We start from the raw sequence: 22,549 nt of genomic DNA, 5'->3' as shown, positions 1-22,549 counted from the left end.
GGATGGTGCAGTCTGGCTCCGCCCCGGATACGGCTGCCGGAGGAGCCGGATCAAAAAATAGCGCATGTTGGAACGGAGGCCGGAGTCCGGATCCGGCCCGGATCCGGTCCGGCTCCGGTCCGGCAGAACGGACGCATGTGAACGGACGCATAGGCTTTCATTGCTATGCCGTGCGTCCGTTCCGTCCGTTCTGCAAGCGGTGCGGCTCCGGCACGGCGATTCCGGACGGCCACCGCTAATGTGAACCGGGCCTAAACCGTGAGGAGTAGTCTAGAATCCAAATGCCTCAAAATGACCTGTGAATAGGACGTTAGGCCCCTTAGCGCACCTAGGTTAAAAAAAAAAGTGTCACACATGTGGTATCGCCGTACTCAGAAGAAGTAGTATAATGTGTTTTGGGGTGTATTTTTATACATACCCATGCTGGGTGGGAGAAATCTCTCTGTAAATGGACAATTGTGTGTAAAAAAAAATCAAACAATTGTCATTTACAGAGATATTTCTCCCACCCAGCATCTGTATGTGCAAAAATACACCACAAAACACATTATACTACTTCTCCTGAGTACGGTGGTACTACATGTGTGGCACTTTTTTGCACCCTAACTGCGCTAAGGGGCCCAAAGTCCAATGAGTACCTTTAGGATTTCACAGGTCATTTTGCGACATTTGGTTTCAAGACTACTCCTCACGGTTTAGGGCCCCTAAAATGCCAGGGCAGTATAGAAACCCCACAAATGACCCCATTTTAGAAAGAAGACACCCAAAGGTATTCCGTCAGGAGTATGGTGAGTTCATAGAAGATTTTATTTTTTGTCACAAGTTAGCGGAAAATGACACTTTGTGAAAAAACACAATTAAAATCAATTTCCGCTAACTTGTGACAAAAAAAAATCTTCTATGAACTCACCATACACCTAACGAAATACCTTGGGGTGTCTTCTTTCTAAAATGGGGTCATTTGTGGGGTTCCTATACTGCCCTGGCATTTTAGGGGCCCTAAACCGTGAGGAGTAGTCTTGAAACCAAATGTCGCAAAATGACCTGTGAAATCCTAAAGGTACTCATTGGACTTTGGGCCCCTTAGCGCAGTTAGGGTGCAAAAAAGTGCCACACATGTGGTATCGCCGTACTCAGGAGAAGTAGTATAATGTGTTTTGGGGTGCATTTTTACACATACCCATGCTGATTGGGAGAAATATCTCTGTGAATAGACAATTGTGTGTAAAAAAAAATAAAAAATTGTCATTTACGGAGATATTTCTCCCACCCAGCATGGGTATGTGTAAAAATACACCCCAAAACACATTATACTACTTCTCCTGAGTACGGCAATACCACATGTGTGGCACTTTTTTGCAGCCTAACTGCGCTAAGGGGCCCAAAGTCCAATGAGCATCTTTAGGCTTTACAGGGGTGCTTACAATTTAGCACCCCCCAAAATGTCAGGACAGTAAACACACCCCACAAATGACCCCATTTTGGAAAGTAGACACTTCAAGGTATTCAGAGAGGAGCATAGTGAGTCCGTGGCAGATTTCATTTTTTTTTTGTCGCAAGTTAGAAGAAATGGAAACTTTTTTTTTTGTCACAAAGTGTCATTTTCCGCTAACTTGTGACAAAAAAAAAAAATCTATGAGCTCACCATGCCTCTCACTGAATACTTTGGGATGTCTTCTTTCCAAAATGGGGTCATTTGGGGGGTATTTATACTATCCTGGAATTTTAGCACCTCATGAAACATGACAGGTGGTTAGAAAAGGCAGAGATGCTTCAAAATGGGAAAATTCACTTTTGGCACCATAGTTTGTAAACGCTATAACTTTTACCCAATCCAATAAATATACACTGAATGGTTTTTTTTATCAAAGACATGTAGCAGAATAACTTTCGCGCTCAAATGTATAGGAAATTTTATTTTATTTGAAAAATGTCAGCACAGAAAGTTAAAAAAGTCATTTTTTTGACAAAAATTCATATCTTTTTGGATGAATATAATAAAAAGTAAAACTCGCAGCAGCAATCAAATAGCACCAAAAGAAAGCTGTATTTTTAGTGACAAGAAAAGGAGGTAAAATTCATTTAGGTGGTAGGTTGTATCCCATCATGCTTTGCACAGCATCAGGGGAAAAAAGCCCGGTCAGTTTTCTTCTGTGCAGCTATAAATGAGGCTTTTATAAGAGAAACAAAGTTCTGATGCTGTGAAACTGTTAAAGTAACACCAGGCCTTTTCAGTGCTGCTGAGTCGATTTTTAGTCTGGAGGTTCACTTTAAGGGGCGAAAAGACTGTGGTCCTCAAGTGGTTAAATCCGACATGTCCGATCAGGATTCGATTCAGTTCGATTTGCAATTGGAAAGCAATGGCTAATCGAATTACATCGAATCCCGATTGGACATGTCGGATTTAATCGAATCGTAAATAGAATCGTAATCGAATCGTACAAAGAATCGTATCGTGTAGATTGGGCTTAAGACAGCGGAGTCAGAGTACCTGATCTGCTGCATGCTTGTTCAGGGTTTATGGTTAAAAATATTAAGAGACACAGGATCAGGAGGAATGCCAGGCAACTGGTATTGGTTTAAAAGGAAATAAATATGGCAGCCTCCATATCCCTCTCACCTTGGGTTCCCTTTAAAAGTGGCCATACATCAGGTGAGCAGGTCAACTTTCTGATTCAATAGGAAAGTCGCAGCATGTCCGTCCGATCAAAGTTTTGATCAATTTCAGGCTGACATTGGTCAAAAAGGATTGATCAGACATGCTGGGAAATCTCGTTGCAAGCGCTCGATCGGTGGTAATGGTATTCGATATTGCGATGACTGACATATCTGAGGGATGCCCGGCTAGTGTCCCCTCAAGCGTAAAGTGTCCCCACATGCCCATGCACAGTGTTTTAAAATCTCACCTGTCCCTGGCGTGATTACAGGCCTCCTCTGCTGTCATTGCAATAGCCTGTACCATGTGTGACACATGCGCCTAGTGTCTTGTGGTTATAGGCTATACAGGCTACAAGAAGCCAGGGATCACGGCAGCAGACAGGTGAGATTTTAGGGGCGGGGGCACATTGACATTTGGGGAGGCGGCCAGGCAGGTGGTGAAGACGGCAGCTCTAGACTGGATTTCTGATTTCATGCAGAAATCTATTGGAAATCGGTCTGTTCAGACTCATTCAGAGAGAGAGATCTGTATAATGGTCGATCTGGCCATACATCACCTGATGTACTATGGGCACCTTAAAGCGGAGCTGAACTCAGAACGTCCTCTCTGCTCTAAAAGATAAGCAACAGCATTAGCAAACTTTAAAGAAAAACATTTCTTTGTTACAGCGGATTTAAATCCTGCAATAAATCTGCAGCGTGTCTACTTCCTGCTTTCATGGAAGCAGACATAGGGTTAACTTCCCGTGTTTACAAATTAGCCTCTCTGCCGAGGTAGCCAGCTGACACAACTGAGAGATCAAATTACAGTTGTGATTAGTCACAGAGGAGGGAGAATTAGAAAAGCTAAACTCACTAAATACACACAGGGTGCATTTCTCTATGTTTTCCTTCTGTCTTGTGCAAGAATTCAGGTCCACTTTAACGGTACAATATTTTTCCTCAGATGTGATCATTTGATTAGATTTGCAGGACATAAGTAAATGGAAGGTAATTATCGATTGTTCCCATTCTCTGTTTAGATACGCTCATAAAATGCAACATTGTCAACAAAATTCTGAATTCCAATCGACCATAGAATAGTTTCACATAGAGTTTCTCCACATAGTGCCTGGCCACCTATACTACAAGCGGGAGAGGGGGGGCAAGCATCGGGCCACCTATACGCCAAAGGGGGGAAGCATCTGGCCACCCATACTACAAGGGGGGAGGGAGGAAGCATCTGGCCACCTATATAACAAGGGGGAGGAGGAGGGGAAGCATCTGGCCACCTATACGACAAGGGGGGGAAGCATCTGACCACCTATATGACAAGGGGGGAGGGGGAAGCATCTGGCCACCTATACGATAAGGGGGAGGGGGAAGCATCTGGCCACCTATACTACAAGGGGGAGAGGGGGGAATCATCTGGCCACCTATACGCCAAAGGGGGGGGGAAGCATCTGGCCACCTATACTACAAGGGGGGAGGGAGGAAGCATCTGGCCACCTATACAACAAAGGGGAGGAGGGGGGGAAGCATCTGGCCACCTATACGACAAGGGGGGAAGCATCTGACCACCTATATAACAAGGGGGGAGGGGGAAGCATCTGGCCACCTATACGACAAGGGGGAGAGGGAGGAAGCATCTGGCCACCTATACAACAAAGGGGGGGAAGCATCGGGCCACCTATACGCCAAAGGGGGGGAAGCATCTGGCCACCTATACTACAAGGGGGGAGGGAGAAAGCATCTGGACACCTATACAACAAAGGGGAGGAGGGGGGGAAGCATCTGGCCACCTATACGACAAGGGGGGAAGCATCTGACCACCTATATGACAAGGGGGGAGGGGGAAGCATCTGGCCACCTATACAACAAGGGGGAGGGGGAAGCATCTGGCCACCTATACTACAAGGGGGAGGGGGAAGCATCTGGCCACCTATACGACAAGGTGGGTGGGGGAAAGCATCTGGCCACCTTTATGACAAGGGGGAGGGGGAAGCATCTGGCCACCTATACGACAAGGGGAAGGGGGAAGCATCTGGCCACCTATATGACAAGGTGGGTGGGGGAAAGCATCTGGCCACCTATACAACAAGGGAGGAGGAGGGAAGCATCTGGCCACCTATACTACAAAGGGGGGGGGGGGGGGGGTAAGCATCTGGCCACCTATATGACAAGGTGGGATGCATCTTGCCACCTATATTACAAGGAGGAGGGAAGCATCTGGCTATCTATATGACAAGGAAGGGCAGAGGGGAATCATTTGGACCTATACAACAAGGGGGGGGGGGGAGTATCTGGCCACCTACATGATGAGGGGGAGGGGGAGCATCTAACTACCTATACTACAAAGAGGGAGGAGGAAACACCTTTGGCCATCTATACTATGGGGGGGGGGGGAGGCATCTGGCCACTTATACGATAAGGGGGCAAAGAAGGAAGCATCTGGACACTTATACGACACGGGGGAGGGGGGCCACCTATATTACGGGGGAGCATCTGTCCACCTATACAACAAGAGGGGAAGCATCTGGCCACCTATACTACAAATTAGGAGGGAGGAAACCTCTCTGGCCACGTATACGAGTGGGATGAGGGAGGGGGAAGCATCTGGCCACCTATACTACAAGGGGGGAGGGGGGAAGCATCTGGCGACCTATACTACAAGGGGGGAGGGGGGAAGCATCTGGCCACCTATATGACAAGAGGGAGGAGGGAAAGCATCTGGCCACCTACACTACAAAGGGGAGGGGGAAACATCTCTGGCCACCTATACTATGGGAGGTCAGGGGGAAACATCTGTCTCCTATCCTACTAGGGCAGAGGGGGGAAGCATCTGGCCAAGTGCACTACAAAGGGGAGGGGGAAACATCTGTGGCCACCTATACTACAGGGCAGGGGAGGGGGAAGCATCGGGCCACCTTTACTATAAAGGGGGGTAGGGGGGGAAGCATCTGTGCACCTATACTATAAGGGCAGCACTTTAGAAAGTACATAGTCATGTTACAGGCTGTCCTCAAAGGAGCTCACATTTTAATCTCTGCTATATGTATAGTAAATAGGACATTATTTTTCATTAGGAGAGGGAACTTTATTCAAAGTTTTGCTGTTTATGTCCACTGTCTGTGAATTATAATGCTGTTAAAGGGGGTTCTGTGGGGTGTTACAAAAAGCGTCACTTATCTGGGGCTTCTACCGGCCCCCTGCAGCTATGAAGGCCCACGCCGTCACTGAAGCCTCCGCTGTTCTTCGCCGCCGGTGACCTGCTAATTATTAGACGATTAGTACTGCGGCCGCGCGTGCCCTTGCATGTCACCGGGAGATTACTGCGCTGGCGCAGTACAAGAAAACGTCATACTGTGCCTGCACAGTAAGCTCCTGATGACGTGCCGGAGCGAGAACGCACACGGCTGCAGTACTATTTGTCTAGACGAATAATTAGCAGGTCACCGGCGGTGGAGAACTGCGGAGGCTTCAGTGACGGCGTGGGACTTAATAGCTGCAGGGGGCTGGTAGAAGCACCAGATAAGTGACCCGTTTTGCTTTTTGTAACACCACTTAGAACCCCTTTAAGTTCATGCACATTTGGCCCTGCCCATGACCCATCATTAGCACGCCCAATTTCCAGTGCATGGACACACCCATTTTTTGCCAATTTGTCTGCAGCAACGCCACAAGTGGATCCAGCACCTGCATAACACTAAATAAATAAAAAAAAAATCCTGGAGCTGTCCCTGGCGACTGCCATTCCGGAAGCCTTTTTGAAAATAAAGAAAACTCTGATAATCCCTAATGACAGATGGACTAGTCCAAAACCTGTCAGAATTTTACTACCTATTGTAAGTGACAGGAACATAGGGGGAAAAAAAGTTAATTATGGTGCATTTTACTGTGGGAGAGCAGCACAGTGGTGTAGTGGTTAGCACTCTCACCTTGCAGCGCCCGGTCCCTGGTTCCAATCCCAGCCAGGGCAATATCTGCAAGGAGTTTGTATGTTCTTCCGGTCTCTGCATGGGTTTTCTACGGGAACTTGGGTTTCCTCCTACATTCTAAAAACATACCGATAAGCTAATTGGCTTCCCCCTATATTGGCCCTAGACTACGATACATACATCGACATATGACTATGGTGGGGATAAGATTGTGAGCCCCTCTGAGGGACACGATACATGCACTACACAAGACATATATAGACATAGGACTATGGTGGGGATTAGATTGTGAGCCCCTCTGAGGGACACGATACATGCACTACACAAGACATATATAGACATAGGACTATGGTGGGGATTAGATTGTGAGCCCCTCTGAGGGACACGATACATGCACTACACAAGACATATATAGACATAGGACTATGGTGGGGATAAGATTGTGAGCCCCTCTGAGGGACACGATACATGCACTACACAAGACATATATAGACATAGGACTATGGTGGGGATTAGATTGTGAGCCCCTCTGAGGGACACGATACATGCACTACACAAGACATATATAGACATAGGACTATGGTGGGGATTAGATTGTGAGCCCCTCTGAGGGACACGATACATGCACTACACAAGACATATATAGACATAGGACTATGGTGGGGATAAGATTGTGAGCCCCTCTGAGGGACACGATACATGCACTACACAAGACATATATAGACATAGGACTATGGTGGGGATAAGATTGTGAGCCCCTCTGAGGGACACGATACATGCACTACACAAGACATATATAGACATAGGACTATGGTGGGGATAAGATTGTGAGCCCCTCTGAGGGACACGATACATGCACTACACAAGACATATATAGACATAGGACTATGGTAGGGATAAGATTGTGAGCCCCTCTGAGGGACACGATACATGCACTACACAAGACATATATAGACATAGGACTATGGTGGGGATAAGATTGTGAGCCCCTCTGAGGGACACGATACATGCACTACACAAGACATATATAGACATAGGACTATGGTGGGGATAAGATTGTGAGCCCCTCTGAGGGACATGATACATGCACTACACAAGACATATATAGACATAGGACTATGGTAGGGATAAGATTGTGAGCCCCTCTGAGGGACACGATACATGCACTACACAAGACATATATAGACATATGACTATGGTGGGGATAAGATTGTGAGCCCCTCTGAGGGACACGATACATGCACTACACAAGACATATATAGACATAGGACTATGGTGGGGATAAGATTGTGAGCCCCTCTGAGGGACACGATACATGCACTACACAAGACATATATAGACATAGGACTATGGTAGGGATAAGATTGTGAGCCCCTCTGAGGGACACGATACATGCACTACACAAGACATATATAGACATAGGACTATGGTGGGGATAAGATTGTGAGCCCCTCTGAGGGACACGATACATGCACTACACAAGACATATATAGACATAGGACTATGGTGGGGATAAGATTGTGAGCCCCTCTGAGGGACACGATACATGCACTACACAAGACATATATAGACATAGGACTATGGTGGGGATAAGATTGTGAGCCCCTCTGAGGGACACGATACATGCACTACACAAGACATATATAGACATAGGACTATGGTGGGGATAAGATTGTGAGCCCCTCTGAGGGACACGATACATGCACTACACAAGACATATATAGACATAGGACTATGGTAGGGATAAGATTGTGAGCCCCTCTGACAATATACTCTGTACATCGCTGCTAAAGATGTCGGCGCTATATAAATAATAATGTATGTCTACACATCTGTATTTACAACTCGTCACAATGATGATCCTTTAATACCCAGCTCGCCATATGGTCTTCTTGGCATCTTTGTCCTGGTGGATGACACTACATGCACTGCTCTGGCCCACCTTTAAATTGGCCACACACGATACAATAAAATGCTCCGATGCAGGTCAGGTGACATGTCGGGAGCCATACATGGAAGCCGCTGGGAGAGGTAGGAAGTGTAGCAAATGGCGCCCGGACGATCGGTAAATACAGTGGTGTGAAAAACTATTTGCACCCCTTCCTGATTTCTTGTTCTTTTGCATGTTTGTCACACTTAAATGTTTTTGCTCATCAAAAACCGTTAACTATTAGTCAAAGATAACATAATTGAACACAAAATGCAGTTTTAAATGATGGTTTTTATTATTCAGTAAGAAAAAAAACTCAAAATCTACATGGCCCTGTGTGAAAAAGTGATTGCCACCCTTGTTAAAAAATAACGTAACGGTGGTTTATCACACCTGAGTTCAATTTCTGTAGTCACCCCCAGGCCTGATTACTGCCACACCTGTTTCAATCAAGAAATCACTTAAATAGGAGCTATCTGACACAGAGAAGTAGACCAAAAGCCCCTCAAAAGCTAGACTTCATGCCAAGATCCAAAGAAATTCAGGAACAAATGAGAACAAAAGTACTGTAATTGAGATCTATCAGTCTGGTAAAGGTTATAAAGCCATTTCTAAAGCTTTGGGACTCCAGCGAACCACAGTGAGAGCCATTATCCACAAATGGCAAAAACATTGAACAGTGATGAACCTTCCCAGGAGTGGCCGGCCGACCAATATTACCCCAAGAGCGCAGAGAAAACTCATCCGAGAGGCCACAAAACACCCAAGGACAACATCTAAAGAACTGCAGGCCTTACTTGCCTCAATTAAGGTCAGTGTTCACAACTCCACCATAAGAAAGAGACTGGGCAAAAACGGCCTGCATGGCAGATATCCAAGGCGCAAACCACTTTTAAGCAAAAAGAACATTAACCACTTCACAGCTTCAGTACAGTATATCTACTCCCCTGCAGACTTCATCTAACCGCCCAGGGGAGTAAATATACATACTCCCGCTGCTACCACTGCTGTACGCGCTCCCGCTTATTTGTGCGCTCGTTCACGTTGCCATCTGCCTGCCAGGAGATCAATGAATAGGAAAGCAATTCCTAATCATTGATCTAAGTCCCCGTACCAATTGTCGGCGCCTTTTATGAGAAGCTGCATGATCATTCTAATAAATAAAAGTTTCCTATCTTCAGTACACTTCCTGTAAGCATAAATATTTTGCTTACAGGACATATAAAAAAAACAGACTGAGGCCATCTTGTGGCCAAATAGTAAAACTACATCTAAAAGTATTTTTTTTAAATGCAAGACCTGTTTTTGCATTTTAAATTAACCCCTTACCTCCCACACTCCGCAATAGTTACCAACATTTATCTTTTTTGTAAAAAAATACAATGAAATAAATTTCCAATTATAAAAAATGCATAAATAGTTTTCTTAGGGACTGAACTTTTTTTAATATGTATGTCAAGACGGTATAATACTGTTACTTTATAAATTATGGGCTTTTTATTAATGATGGATGCAAAACTGAAAAAAATGCATCTTTATTTCCTAATAAAATATTGGCGCCAGACATTGTGATAGGGACATCATTTAAATGGTGTAATAACCAGTACAAATGGGCACATAAATTACGTGGATTTTAATTACGGTAGCATGCATTATTTACAAATTATAATGGCCAAAAACTGAAAAATAAGGATTTTTTTTCCAATTTTTTTCTTATTTTTCCATTAAAAAACATTTATAATAAAATAATTCTTGGCATAATGTACCACCCAAAGTAAGCCTAATTAGTGATAAAAAAAACCACATTTAACACATTTCATTCTGATAAGTAGAGATAAAGTTATTGGCAAATGAATGGAAGGAGCTGAAAGGTGAAAATTGCTTGGATGCTGAAGGGGTAAAATCCCTCAGTTGTGAAGTGGTTAAGGCTCGTCTCAATTTTGCTAAAAAACATCTCAATGATTGCCAAGACTTTTTGGAAAATACCTTGTGGACCGAAGAGACAAAAGTTGAACTTTTTGGAAGGTGCGTGTCCCGTTAAATCTGGCGTAGAAGTAACACAGCATTTCAGCAAAAGAACATCATACCAACAGTAAAATATGGTGGTGGTAGTGTGATGGTCTGGGGTTGTTTTGCTGCTTCAAGACCTGGAAGGCTTGCTGTGATAGAGGGAACCATGAATTCTACTGTCTACCAAAAAATCCTGAAGGAGAATGTCTGGCCATCTGTTCGTCAACTCAAGCTGAAGCGATCTTGGGTGCTGCAGCAGGACAATGACCCAAAACACACCAGCAAATCCACCTCTAAATGGGTGAAGAAAAACACAATGAAGACTTTGGAGTGGCCTATTCAAAGCCCTGACCTGAATCCTATTGCGATGTTGTGGCATGACCTTAAAAAGGCGGTTCATGCTAGAAAACCCTCAAATAAAGCTGAATTACAACAATTCTGCAAAGATGAGTGGGCCAAAATTCCTCCAGAGCGCTGTCAAAGACTTGTTGCAAGTTATCGCAAACGCTTGATTGCAGTTATTGCTGCTAAGGGTGGCCCAACCAGTTATTAGGTTCAGAGGGCAATTTCTTTTTCACACAGGGCCATTTAGGTTTTGAGTTTTTTTTTTCTTACTAAATGATACAAATCATCATTTAAAACTGCATTTTGTGTTCAATTATGTTATCTTTGACTAATAGTTAACGGTTTTTGATGAGCAGAAACATTTAAGTGTGACAAACATGCAAAAGAATAAGAAATCAGGAAGGGGGCAAATAATTTTTCACACCACTGTAGTTTCTGCTGCTCCGGGAGGAGGTTAGTTCTTTTCTACCGCCCAAGCCTGGATTTAAATCACAGATGCCTATATGCACAGATGTCCTACCCTAGACTCCCCCTCCAACAACCTGCCGAACTGCACCGCAAGTGTGCTGGCTGGCCCAGCTGTCACTTCTCCCTTACTTCTCTTGCCCATCATAGGTAGCTACAGGTGTTTCTGAGTATTAGGTAGCCAGAGGTACCCTCAGTATTAAGTAGCTAGTGGTGCCCTGACTGAAGGGAGATCTCATCAGTGGAATGTCAAGAGTTGGATGAGTAAACTCTCAGCTCGGGACTTTGCATAGGGAAGGAGGGAGGGAGGCACTAGGGTAGGAGAGTGAGCTGCCTTTCCATCACCAGGTGCCTGTAGGCATGTGCCTACAGTGCCTTATGGTAAATCCAGCTCTGCTACCGCCGGTTCAAGCAACCGGCAAGCACATGTATCTAGCATCAGGCAATCCCTGCCTGTGCCGGATACCGGGGACTTTACTGTACTAGTACTACGTAACCGGAGTGGTCAGAGAAAACCCACGTAAACATGGAGAGAACATACAAATCCCAGTGAATCTGCAACACGAGAGTGCTGAGCACGATGCCACTGTGCTTGCCCACAACACCTTCCTTGAATCAGCAAACACGTCAACACAGGATAACCAGTAATTATAGCAGCTAGACAGTTATATCAGCTGTAATTACTGATGAACCTGTGTTGACGTGTATGGTAATTGGAATAAGATGCTACGATATTACTTATAAACAGTAAACAAAAATACATTCTATGGACACTACTGGCTCTCTTCACAATTCCTGACTGTACTTCCTGGGAACCTTCTGCATGTTCTGCATGTCCGGCCTCCTTCTGCATGTCCGGCCTCCTGCTCAGTTGGTTATCTGAGGTGCCTTGAAATATGGTACGGTATATCAGAAGATGCATCTAATTGTGTGAGAGGAAACAGACCCCAATTTACATCACAGGAGCCTATAGGCACAGATGTCCTGGCACGTGGCACCCTAGACTTTGCGCTCCATGAACGCACAAACCCCTGCCAAACAGCACTGCAAGTGTTCTGGCTGGTCCAGTTTTCACCTCCCCCCTACTTCCTGAGCTTAAGCTACATACTCACCGTAGCAATGTAGGAAGATGGATTCAGCGATGTCCCTCCATGACGAGCGCTCCTTGATCCATCTTCCTGCCAGTGGGCAAGCGTGACATCACGCGACGTTACATCAGGGGTGCGAACGAGACTTCAAGCAATCACGTTATTTTGTGCGGAGCCGTTAGGGATCTTAAAGATCTAATCTGCCATGACAGTCATTATGGCGCATCGCTAAACGTCGTTAGCGCGATTGTGCACCTGTACCCGTGTCATGAGATTGCAGAAACGATCGCTTGTTGCTCAAAAAAGCGTCAGAAAAATCGCGTGGTGGATACAGGCCTTTACATTCTTGATGGTTGTGGATTGAAGATATAATGCTTGGAATACACTGAGATTTTTCAGCAGATTTACTGTCCGATCAATTTTCTTATCAATTTCCATTCACTTCTAATGCTGGGAATACACCATAAGATATTTTGGCAGATAGATGGTTCAATGGATAATTTCCAACAATTTCGATCTTATTTTCGATTGTTTTTCTGATCAACTTCTCTTAGAAGTGAATGGAAATTGATAAGAAAAACGATCGGCAAATCAATCGGACAGTAAATCTGCTGAAAAATCTCATAGTGTATTACCAGCAGAAGAGAAATTGATCAGAAAAACGATTGAAAATGAGATCGGACCTGTCGGAAATTATCTATCGAACCTTCTATCTGCCAAAATATCTTATGGTGTATTCCCAGCATTAGGTAAGGAAACTTATCTATTTATCATGAATACCTCACACAAATGCAATTACCTTTTCGATGTCTTAATGACACCTATTAATATTAGCAAAATATCTCTGTAGCGCCTTCTGATTTTCATATACATATCAGCTGCGCTTTCTAACTTTTTAGTCTACAGTCCTGATGCAGCAAACTAAAGTAAAGTTGCTGTGCGCAGTGATTGCGTTACCATAGCAACACACAACACACACCCTTGGCAACAAGTGCGTTACCACGGTAAAGCGAGTGGCACTAATGGGTTAAAAGGCGGTGCTCCCCTGGTGGTAGTAACGGCTAAATTGCATCAAGCTCTACTTGGCAAGAAAGAGTATGAAAAAGACCTACAAGTACATATTGGGTCAAAGCTTACTGTAAAGGTGGTCACTAATAATCCAATTTCGAGCGAAAAATCTTTCTAGTGATCAGATAATTCTGATCAGAAGTAAAATCGTTCGTTACACCTTCAATGAACCAATATTTGCTCCCTTATCTATCACAAGCACCAAGAAAATGCAAATTTGGGTTCTACGAAAAAATAATCTGACGACTTTTTTTTAATAATCGCTCGTAGTCGATTGTGCACATCAGAGATTATTTACAACCAATCCGATCAGAATTTCTGATCGTTTGAACGATTTTTCGATAGACATTGGATCGTGAGTGGCCACCTTTAGTATTTTTCAAAGTTAACCAATAAATAGAATCATAAGGTACTGAGTCTAAACTTTCACTCACAAGAGCAGAGATCACTATGACTCAAGCCAACTAGTAAGGCATTCGCGAGAACAGCATAGCGAGAAAACTGTTCAACAGCATTCTGAATAAGAGAATCCTCACCTTTCTCACGTGGCATAATGTTGTCAGTTAAAAACCAAGCAGAATTAGTATCAAACCATGGCACCACCCAGGGCCGGTTCTCTCATGAAGCAAGGTGAAACATTTGCATCAGGCGCAGAGAATACAGGGGCAGCATATTTGTAACAGCATGCAGTCAGAGTAGTAGGAGAAGTGAAAGAGCAAGGTGATGAGGTCATTATTGGGAGAAAAGCAGCTTGTTGTGCTGTGTGAGGAGTCTGGTAGTGAGTGAAGAGGGGGGAGGCAGGAGAGCAACAGTGTTTCATTTGACTTGCACAGCAGAAGGGAGGAGGTGTCACTGCTGTCCTGACTGAGGAGGGGGCGCATCCTTACAAGTTTGCCTCAGGCAGCAAAAAGTCTAGAACTGGCCCTGGCCTCACCGACCACATCTACGCTCTGCATACTCTTATCAAGCACCCTGTCCACAGGCCAAGCAACAGGAAAATATTTGCCTGTTTTGTGGACTTTAAAAAGGCTTATGACTTTGCATGGCATTCTGAGACTTCTAGAAGGTGGAATAGGAGGTAAACACATGATGTCATCAAGGACTCATTCTGGGAAAAAGCATGAAAGAACACACTCAGGGTCTGCTCTAAACACCTCATCAGCAATAGGACTCACCCAACATGATATGAAAGTGAAGTTCCTGGTTTATGCAGATGACCTCACAATAGAGTTAAAAAAAAGTTCTGTTCCCGGATCGGAAGGGAATGGATCAGAACAGATGCGAATGGATCCAATGTTAACCTGTTCACATTTGTCCGTTCAAACGGATCGGTTTCGCACGATCAGCTGAACAGACCACAAGTTTTCTGTTGTACCAATTTTTCCGGACCGCTGAGCCTAACAGAATGGAAACTGAAGCTGAAGCGCTGCATTGGGGCAATGAGAAAATGGAATGTTTCTTCGCACTAGTGAAGTATTAATTAAGCTCTAAATAGAAAAATTAACTTTGGGGGTCTGGGGGGGGGGGGGGGGGGGACGTGGGGAACTGCAGCAGACCGGAAACAGAGTGGCAACAGAGTGAAAACGGATCAGATTGACTGGTGATCAGACCCGTTTTCACGGATCCGTTTGCCACTTCAAGGCAGTGTGAACTGGGCCTTACTATTATCAATAACTAGTTAGCAACTTAAGTTTTTTTTCCTCCTTATGGAGCAGAGCAATTTTCACATTTTAGCGCTACTCTCTTTCATTCGTCAACAACTTTATCACTACTTATCAAAATTATCTATATCTTGTTTTTTTCTCTATCAATTAGGCTTTCTTGTATAGTACATTTTGCTAAGAATTATATTATTCTAAATGCATTTTAATGGGAATAATAAGAAAAAAATAATTACTTGTCAGTTTTTGGCCATTATAGTTTTAAAATAAAACATGCTCGTGTGGATCAAACCCACACATTTTATTCGCCCATTTTTCTTGGTTATTATAACATTTAAAGAGGACCCAAGGCCGAAGTATGAAATCTTAAAGAGAACCCGAGGTGGGGATCTTAGAACGAAATCTATACACAGAGGCTGGGTCTGGCTATAGTGCCCAGCCTCTGTTGCTATTTGAATCCCCCCTAAGTCCCCCTGCACTCCGTTCTAGCCCATAAATTACAGCCGCGCTGTCGGGCAATGTTTATCCAGCTAATGTCACTCACGCCGCTACCCCCACCTCCTGCAGAGCGCCGGTCTCCGCCCACGTCCCTTCCCTCCAATCAGCGGCGAGGGAAGGGATGTGGGCGGGGACCGGCGCTTTTCAGGAGGCGGGGGAGCTGCTTGAGTGACACTAGGGAGGTAAATACAGCTCGCTGCGACACGCTGCGTGTCACCAATGCGGCTGTAATTTATGGGGGAGAGCGGAGGGCAGGGGGGATTCAAATAGCAACAGAGGCTGGGCACTATAGCCAGACCCAGCCTCTGTGTATAGATTTCGTTCTAAGATCCCCACCTCGGGTTCTCTTTAATAAGACACAGAAGCACGTCTCTGCTGCCTCCCCTCCTCCCTATGCAGGACAAGCTGAATGACAAGAGCAGGTAAAAAGCAGGCTAGCAACAATTTGCTTGTCGCTAGCCTGGCAGTATTTTTCAGGGGGTGGGGGGCGGAGCACGGACAGCAGAGCACAGAGGGGACTGGGGCCGCTCCAGAACGACCAAGGCTTGTCATTGTATACAGGACATGCCTCTGTGTCTTATTAAGATTTCATATATCGGCATCGGGTTATCTTTCAATTAGGTCCCTAGTAACAGTGGTGCTCATCCAATATTCGGATATCCGAACTACTCGGATAATTCAAACTTTTTTAGCTATCCGACCTCGGATTCGGATTCCGGATATCTGGACAAATCCGGAATGCGGAATCCGGATAGGAATTCGGATATCCGGTCGGATTTCCGAATCCGGATACTGTAACTAAGGAGATGACGTCCATGACGTCACTGAGCCAATCAGAGAGCTCCCAGCCTAAGCCCTAGCAATTAATCACAGAAAGGAACCCTGGCCAGCCCCTCCTGACCTCATTGAGCAAATCAGAGGACTCCTAGCCTAAGCCCTAGCACCCAATCACAGAAGGGAACCCTGGCCAGCCCCCCCGTATATTTTTTTTTTTGTGTTAAAACTTTTTATTGAAAGGATTTTCAAACAGATAACATGTACAATACAGACAAACAATCTGAAGAACGTAACAGGCAGATATGTCTCCAGGGTGTACCTGTCTAGAACACTTTATGGTTATGATTATGAACTTTGTAATGTAGACCCATGGATAGCTATAAGTGGATATATATGATATAAACATTTCTTAAAATTTAAGACCAGCATTTCTTCAGAATAAGAGGGGAAAAGACAAGAAAGAAGAAAGAGTGAGAGATAGAAGAAAGAAAAGGGTCCTCACAGGAAGACCAAAGAAGACGAAGGAAAGACAAACAAAGTGGTCCATGTTCTTCTTACATTCTGCTGTCATGATTGCCCATAATGTATTGTCATGGTGTGGAGTACTTTACAAAACCGTCAATTACATAAACAAATATCTGGGGGTATGCCATTGAAGTGCTATAATCTAAGATTGGAAACAAAGTCAAATAACATTATTAAGTTGAATCAAATCTAAGAAGGAATCAATAGTCAAGGACTGGGTCCTGAGGGGGAATTGCCGAGTAGGAGGGATTTAGCTTCCTCTGATTCTCTGTATTCGTACCAGACTGCCCATTTCCTGGTGAAAGCCTCATTGCGGTCATGTGCGCCATGGAACAGCTCATCAAGTCTACATATCGCATTCATTTCAGAGAATATCTGACTTGTGCTTGGGATATTGGAACTTCTCCAGTTCCTAGCAATTAATAGTTTGGCTACAATCATTAAAGTACTTGTTAAATTTTTTTTTGCTTGGGAGATTTTACCTGGGAGCATATTTAGTAGAGCTACAGCTGGTTGAAATGGTAGGCTTTCCAAATACAGAGAATTGTTGATGTCAAAAATTAGTTCCCAGAATGGTCGTATTAAGGTGCAGTCCCACCAAACATGAATATATGAACCCACATGATTCTGACACCGCCAGCATAAATCACTTTCGCCCTCTCTAAACTTGGCAGTGAGAGAAGGGCATCTGTACCATCTGGTTAGGATCTTATAGTTCCTTTCCTGGAAAGATGAAGAAATAGACGATTTGTGTGTCAGATGGAATATCTTCTCCCATTGTTCAGCTCTAAGAGTTACTCCTAAATCTAAGTCCCACTTGTCGGTTATGCGTAATAGATGGCCAGTGCTGGATGAGCATATTATTTCTGAATATAGGAGTGAGATCTTATGTTCGGTATCCACAGAGGAGGAACATAACAATTCGAATGAGGTAAGGCTTCTATGAATATTCGTTTTAGGGCATATGGAACCATAGAATTCCCTTATCTGTCTCCAAGTGAACCAGTTAATATTGGGTTTATTGTCAGGATTACCCAGGTCCTTCCAATCTAAGATTGTGTTGTTTCCTAAGATGTGACGGATCTGAGGCCAGTATTCCCTTTTCCAGCCCAGGATAGAGCTAGAGTGGAGACCCATGGCTAGGTAGGGGTTGTCAAGCAAAGACATAAGTGGGCTTGGTATCGTAGATAGATTGTATTTCCCCCTGATCAGATCCCAACCTCTAAGAATAGTCTGAGGGGCAAAAGCCATCAGATTTCTTTTGGGTCTAGACGTTGGTGTAACCCAGAGTAAGGCCCTTGGATCACAAACCGAGAAAGCTACATCCAGCATGACCCATTGTTTGGAACGTCTGCTCTGGAACCAGTCTAATATTTGGGTTAGTAAGGTCGCATGATAATAGGCTCGAATATCTGGTAATCCCATTCCCCCTCCTTCCTTGGGCCGGCTAAGTAGTTTTGCATTTATGCGGTGGGGCTTTTTATCCCAAACAAAGTTTAAAAATTTGCTCTGGAGCTTTTTAAGAAAGGAGGCTGGTAGCCATATTGGAAGAGCTTGCATTACATAGAGGAGTTTGGGAAGAACATCCATTTTGAGCACACAGATCCTACTTGACCATGACAGATTCAACGTTCTCCACCTTTCCAGGTCACTACATATTTTCGAGGTCAGGGGAGGGAAGTTAAGTTGAAATAGGTCGTTAAGATTTTTAGAGATATAGACTCCCAGGTATTTGATCTTATCATTTTGCCATTTAAATGGGAAGGAGGCTGATAGGTTTTGCACCATTTCCCCAGGCAGGGTAATGTTCAAAACCTCCGTTTTGGAAATATTAATTTTAAAATTACTTAAAGAACCATACTCTGACATTTCTTGTAGTATGTGTGGAAAGGCTATGTTAGGATTCGAAACATAGAGCAGTAAATCGTCAGCAAATAATGCTAATTTAACTTGAGCGTTTCCATTAGAGATGCCTTGAATGGATGGGTTTTGACGGAGTGCCACTGCTAAGTGCTCCATGCAAATTACATATAAGAGTGGGGAGAGGGGGCATCCCTGTCTGGTCCCATTCCGCACCTGGAAGGCATCCGACAGGGCCCCATTAATCTTGACCCTCGCAGAGGGGTAACTGTATAGTGCCATCACTCTGTCAATGAATCTTGGTCCCAGGCCTAGCTTAGATAATGCCCCCTCCAAGAATCGCCAATGGACCCTGTCGAATGCCTTCTCCGCGTCAACTGAAACAATGCACAGCGGCACTCCCAAATGTTGTGCCCTATGGATTATGGATATTGTTTTGAGAGTGTTGTCTCTGGCCTCTCTTTTAATAACAAATCCTGACTGGTCATTATGAATGATGTCAGGGAGTAAGGGCTTTAGCCTTTCGGCCAACATTTTGGAATAAAACTTTAGATCTAAATTAATTAAGGAAATAGGGCGATAGTTAGGACATAAAGATATATCTTTGTCTGGTTTAGGGATTACCGTGATGTGTGTAGTAAGGGCCTGGGGAGGGAAGGCCTTCTCTTTGGAAATGTAGTTAAATGCTGATAACATCAAAGGGGAGAGCAGAGTGCTAAATTTTTTGTAGAAGGAACCTGTGTAGCCATCCGGGCCCGGACTCTTGCCCGATTTAGTAGCCTTGATACACTCCAGAAGCTCCTGTTCAGAGAAGTCCGCCTCTAGCTCCTCCTGAAGTTCTATGGGAATAGAGGGCAGTTTTGTTTTCTCTAGGTAGGAGTCTAGACGAGACGTAAAGTCTTGTGGACTCGTCGTTTCAGCTTCATTTCGCAAGTTATATAACGATTCATAGTATTGTTTAAATGTGTCAGCAATTTCAGACGTTTTGTAAACCTTCCTGCTATTTGCTTTGTTTATAGAGAATATAGTGGAGGAGTTATTCCTTGGATGTAGATACCGGGCTAAAAGGCGACCACATTTACCCCCATGCTCATAGAACATACCCCTGAATCTCATTCTATCAGATAATGATTTCTCATCAAGCCTAGAAAGGAGGTTATGTCTAGTGTTAGATAGCTCCAATTCGGTCAGTGGGGATGGGTTATTCTTGAGATCTTCCTCTAGTTTAGCTATTTTAAGGAACAATTCCTTAATCTGAATGCCTCTTTCTTTCTTAATCCTGACTCCATGAGAGATTAAAACTCCACGAAGAGTGCACTTGAGGGCCTCCCATTTAATGCTTGGGGCAGAATCATCCCCTTTGTGATCTTGTATAAATAGCTCAATAGTTCGCTTGATGTCTGCCTGGCATGTGGGATCTTTAAGTAGATTGTCATTAAGTCTCCACGTATAATGGGAGATACTCACCCCCCCTGTAGAAAAAGAGCAGTATACAGGAGCATGGTCTGACCATATTCTGTTTCCGATCGAAGTATGGGATATCTTATCTAGCAGAAAATGGGGGACCAGAATATAATCTATACGGCTATGAGACCCGTGGACCTGGGAATAAAAGGTGTAGTTACGTTCATTAGGGTGGAGTGTTCTCCATGCATCTACTAAGGAATGTGAGGTAAGTTTGTGGCGAATCTGCGACAAAGCTTTATGTGGGATAGAGGATTTTCTAGAGGAGGAGTCCCATTGGGGGTTCATACAAAAATTAAAGTCTCCACATACAATTATATGGCCTTTTGCGAAAGGAAGTAGTTTATTAATGTATACCGATAGCTTTTGTGTTTGGTTTTGGTTGGGAAGGTATATATTAGCTATTGTGTATTTAACCTCAGCGATTTGAAGGTTTATGAATATATATCTACCCTGGGGATCTGATAGAGCGTCGATTAGAGAAGCTTTAAGGGATTTATGTAAACCCAATGAGACCCCTTTAGATTTACCATCCGGATTGGAGCTATGATACCATCTGTCAAACCACCTTGACTTAATATTAGGTATGGCATCAGTTTTAAAGTGGGTTTCCTGAAGTGCAATAATTGAGGCTTTCTGCTTATGAAAATGGTACAAAACCTGGGACCTTTTTTGGGGGACATTAAAGCCCTTGACATTGAAAGTGGCAACTACACAATTCTCCATCTTTTACTGTGTAAGTTTATGAGTGACCTTGTTAGTTTATAGATCATGAATATTCTATCATGGTCATTCCCCAGAACATGAGTACAATCCTCACCAAATTCAGACAAAATACACCTCAGGACTATTAAATAGAGGAACATGGATGGATAGACAAACATACAGAAAACATAAACATAAAGGCTCGGTATTGACATACCGAAACTCCTTATTCTCCTCCAGTGATCAGAAACAAACCGTGAATCCTCCGGAGTGCTAGGTTCAGCACTCCCGGGTGGATCTCTGATCCGGGGAACGAGGGAACACATAGCAGGTGTGCTCCGCCACCTCACAAGAAATACTAAAATAGTACCGTAGCTCTCAGTTAAACGTTTAAAGCAAACAGTCAAGTTAGCCTATGTAACAAAACTCCCTTAGGCAACATTTATATAGAATTAACTATGAAATTCAACAGGGTATAACGGGCCTCAGGCACATATTAGAAAGAACAGGAAAGAGATGTCGGGAATCAGCTGTAGAACTAATTATCAGTCGGACATAAAGGGTAGCACTTATAACGTTAGGTGCTAATATAGATGTAAAGATTTTAACTGGAGCCTAGCTCTAGTCGAGCCATTAACCTGAGATTATTTAGGATAATGTTTAAGGACACTAACTATCAGCTCCATCCTATATAGCCCACAAGGGAGTCCTGATTGGTCCTAGTCCAAGGGGGAATTACTTTCTTAGAGTGATGTGCAATCTTGCGTTAGGTAATTCCCTATTATATACCAGGGTCTTGGAAATTCGTGGAGGGTCCGTCCGAGAGAAAAAATCTCACAGATGAGAGGAAACCTCCTCCCCTAACCATAAACCAAAGTCCGGGAATCCCTCTATTCATCTTCTGCGAGGATTACCTCGTCTGTTTACAATGTCCCATCTTTCCCTTTGTGGGCGAGCTGTAGGTGCCTGAGATCTGGAGAGCGGCCAATCATTAATAGTAATTAAGGGAAGTTCAAAGGTCGATCTGATTTTGGGCAGGTCATCTGGTGTTTTGAAGATCTCGGATTTGCCTTCATGTGAGATATATAGAGCAAAAGGATAACCCCAGTGGTAGCTTATATCTTTATCCCGCAGGGCCTCAAGGAGAGGGCGAGTTGCTCGTCTGAGCTGCAGTGTTAGAGTAGATAAGTCTGCCATAAGTTGAACTTTGACTCCATCAAAATCAATTTCCCTCTGGGATCTAGCTGCCATCATAATGGCTTCCTTCTCTTTGTAAAAGTGGACCCTGCAGATGATATCTCGTGGTCTAGGTGGATTCGTTAGGAGAGGGCCCAAAGCTCTATGAGCCCTATCGATCTCTATTTTGCGGTCTGCAGGGGTGCCCAATATCTGTTTAAAAAGACCTTCAACTGTCGGCATAATCTCAGGGGGTTTCGTGGATTCGGGTATTCCTCTTATTCTGATATTATTGCGTCTATGTCTGTTCTCTATGTCATCCATTTTTAAAAAGATGTTATCAATTTGCTGAGCGTTATCTGCTGTAGCTTTCTCCTGCTTCTCCATTCTGACTTCCAGAGA

At 44.0% G+C, this 22,549-nt stretch overlaps 1 protein-coding gene across 2 annotated transcripts in view; it reads right to left on the bottom strand.

Annotated features, from left to right (window-relative positions):
* PTPN18 (protein tyrosine phosphatase non-receptor type 18) overlaps nucleotides 1–22,549 on the bottom strand; it is a 220,565-nt gene that overhangs the window by 161,259 nt on the left and 36,757 nt on the right. The window lies entirely within an intron of this gene.

The sequence above is a fragment of the Hyperolius riggenbachi genome, chromosome 8, assembly GCF_040937935.1.
Source record: "Hyperolius riggenbachi isolate aHypRig1 chromosome 8, aHypRig1.pri, whole genome shotgun sequence".
Lineage (NCBI taxonomy): Eukaryota > Metazoa > Chordata > Amphibia > Anura > Hyperoliidae > Hyperolius > Hyperolius riggenbachi.
This window is presented reverse-complemented; position numbering and strand designations above follow the sequence as displayed.